Source organism: Pteropus vampyrus, unplaced genomic scaffold (assembly GCF_000151845.1).
Source record: "Pteropus vampyrus isolate Shadow unplaced genomic scaffold, Pvam_2.0 Scaffold146, whole genome shotgun sequence".
Taxonomy (NCBI): Eukaryota; Metazoa; Chordata; class Mammalia; order Chiroptera; family Pteropodidae; genus Pteropus; species Pteropus vampyrus.
Window position 1 is genome coordinate 3,042,158 of NW_011888927.1, and position 3,336 is coordinate 3,045,493.

The following is a 3,336-nucleotide window of genomic DNA, read 5'->3' on the forward strand; positions in this document are numbered from 1 at the left end:
AGAGAAAGAAAAGTAGGAGTTATATGACTGGAGATGGTAAGGGGAATTTAAAGTTACGAGTGTTACCTCAAATAGCATTAGGTTTTGTGGCCTGATTGTTGCAAGACTAAAGAAGTTGTAGTTTCAATAAGGTTTCCTGTTTTCTGGATTTCTCATATATTTCAAAACATCTCACTATAAGTAACCACAGCACATTAACCATAGAATGCATTGTTACATGGTCGTTGCAGTATTTGGCTTTTAATCACCTTTAAGTGTAGAGGACATTTAAAATTAATCCATGAAGTCCTCTAGAAAATAAGAAAATATGTGATTACCATGCATTTATTAGTGAGCCACAGATTCCTTGCCGTTTTAAGCCAGTATGACTACATGCAAAGAACCTTTTGCAATAATTCTGTTGTAATAATATGCCTCATTTAGGCTGTATTGGGAATATACTTTCTGATTGCTGATTTAAAGAGAAAGAATATATTAGAAAATCATCTCTTTATTTGAGTTTAGTAGGAAATTGTGCATAAATTATGCCAATTGAAATTATATTTCTTCAATTTATTGTGCTATACTTTGCACGAGTAGTCAAAGAGTACATGGTATAAAGTATATGTTACAAGGATAGTTCGAGTAATATGGTAGAATGCCTGTTCACAAGATCAGGATGACCTTGGGATAAGAGTCATATTCTAAAGATTTGTGCAGCTATGAGACCTTGTGGTATAACACATGGTATAATCTGTTGTCGTGCATTGTGTGTTAGAAATTGGTTGTGAATGAATACTTTTGCAGCTCTCTTTATCCAGGATCTGCACAGAGCATCTATGCTGTATGATTTTTCACTTTGTTTATCTTGTGCTGCTGTTTGCTATAGAAACAAAAGGAGGGGTATTGAAAACAATTGATTTTTAAAGGAGACTGGGGGTTAGAAATGCTTTGGAGATATTTGGTAGTCTTCCCATTTGAATTTAAAGCAGCTCTGAACAGCCAGTTTATTGTTAAGTGTTGTGATTATGAATGGGGCACCTCTGTGTGAAACTATCAAGTTCTTCTTACAAGACCTTTCAAGCAGAAAATAACCTTTCATTTCTTGGCCTTTATCTCCCAGGAGGAGGGAAGAAAGAAGGGTTGCAAATAAACCCAGCTTTATGCAAACCCAAGAATATAGGGTGTAATTGCGTCTTTAGATTGGCCAGATCTAACTACAGGAAGAGTGATCTGCCCAAATCATGTAGAGTTCATCAGCAGACTGCTCTTCGAAAAATTTAAATGATCACTCCATATCCTTTCGTTTTAATCTTCCTACAGTTAACGATTCAGTTATATCCTTTTAATCTTCCTACAGTATTAATACAGAAAACATGAAATGTAAATAATGATAAAATTTATGGGCAGATTAGAAATGTCATTGTTTAATTGATGCTCTCATCCCAGTCTTTTTCTCTGAATTTACCTGCATCATCTAGTTCTACTGAAATTATTTCTTGAAGAGACTTTCTCACAGTGATCTTGCTTCTGAGTCTTGCTGCTTATATTTAATTGCAGTATATAGTTTATTATCTATTAACTTCATCTGTTGGAATTGTAGGAAAAAGCTTGTATAAGTGCAGTAAATTCTAGATCTTTTGTAAATTTGATATATTTAACAAAAGTTACTGGCACTTATTATAAACATGGTAAAATGGTTCAGTTTAGTAGTTATTTAAGAGATGTTAGTTTTTCACTATTTTGGTGATGTATAGCTGACACACAGTAAATGTATGAATCTCAGAGTTTGAAGAGTGTGACAAATGTATACCCATATAATAACCAGACCAATTAAGATTTGGAAACTTTTCATCAACCCATTAAGTTCTCTTATGACTCTTTCCAGGATTCTTCATCTTCTGTTCCAACAACCCAAGTAAGAATTATTCTGAATTCTATTGCTAGATTTTTGTTCTGCCTCTTCTAGAATGTAGATAAATAAAATTATATTTCATGTATGACTTCTTTCAACATGACTTTGAGATTCATTTACATTGTTGCATATATCAATGATTTGTTTCTTTTTGTTGCTAAGTAGTATTCCATTGCATGAATATATCATTTTGTTTAACCATTCACTTGTTGATAGACATCTAGGTTATTTCCAGTCTGGGCTATTATAAATAAAGTTGACATGGACATTGTATGATCTTTTGCAGAAATAAGCTTTCATTTTTTTTTTTTTTTTTTGGTGGGGAGTAAATGCCTAGAAGTGGAATTGCTGGATCACAGGGTCATATATGTTTAACTAAAGAGTTTTCCAAAGGGGCTGTACCATTTTATACTCATACCTATAACATATGAGAGTATCAGTTTTCCACATCATCACCAACATTTGATAGTATAACATTTAAAAAATTTTAACCCTTGTAGCAGGTGGATAGTAGGTTCTTATTATAGTTTTAATTTGCATTTTACTTGTAATTAATAATATTTAGTACTTTTTATGTGTATTGGTCATTTTTATATCTTATTTCATAAAATGTTTGTTTCTACTATTTTTATTTGGTTGTCCATTTTATCATTGAGTTATAAAGTTCTGTAAATATTCTGGATACGTCTACAGCCATGCTACCCTGAGCAAGCCTCATGCCATCTGATCTCAGAAGCTAAGTAGGGTCAGGCCTGGTTAGTACTTGGATAGGAGACCACCTAAGAAGACCAGGTGCTGTAGGTGTAAAAAAAAAAAATTCTGGATATAATCCTTTATAGACCTATGTCGTGAATGGTTTCACACAGTCTGTGGCTGACCTGTTCATTTTACTAGCAGTGTTTTTTGATAGCAGTTTTCAGTTTTTATGAAGTCTAATTTATCAACTTCTTCTTTTATGGTTCATAATTTCTGAGTCTCCTATAAAAATATATGTCTACCTTAAGTTTGTGAAGATATATTGCAATTTCCTTTCTAGAAACATCATCATTTTACCTTTATTAGGTCAATAATTCATCTGAAGTTAATTTGTATATATAGTTTGAGGTGGGAGTCAAAGTTTTAGTTTTTTTCCCTCATCAGATATCCAGTTGTTTCAGCACTATTTGTAGAAAAGACTTTCCTTTATTTGACCAATGGATTGCTTTAGCACATTTGTAAAAACCAATTTACTATATTTCTGGACTCTGTTTTCTATTCTATTATATATTTCTCCGTTCTTACCTCAATGCCACACTTATTTGACATTATAGCTTTATAGTAAGTCTTGAAATTAGGTAGAATAAATCTTCCAACTTTGTTCTACTTTTTCAAGACTGTTTTGGCTATTCTAGTCCTTTTCATTTGCACATAAATTTTTAAAATCAACTTGTCAATTTCTAAAA

At 32.3% G+C, this 3,336-nt stretch overlaps 1 pseudogene; it reads left to right on the forward strand.

Moving 5' to 3' along the window:
* The first annotated feature begins 2,579 nt into the window (after positions 1 to 2,579).
* On the forward strand, positions 2,580 to 2,698 carry LOC111745160 (annotated as a pseudogene).
* Positions 2,699 to 3,336: the final 638 nt, after the last annotated feature.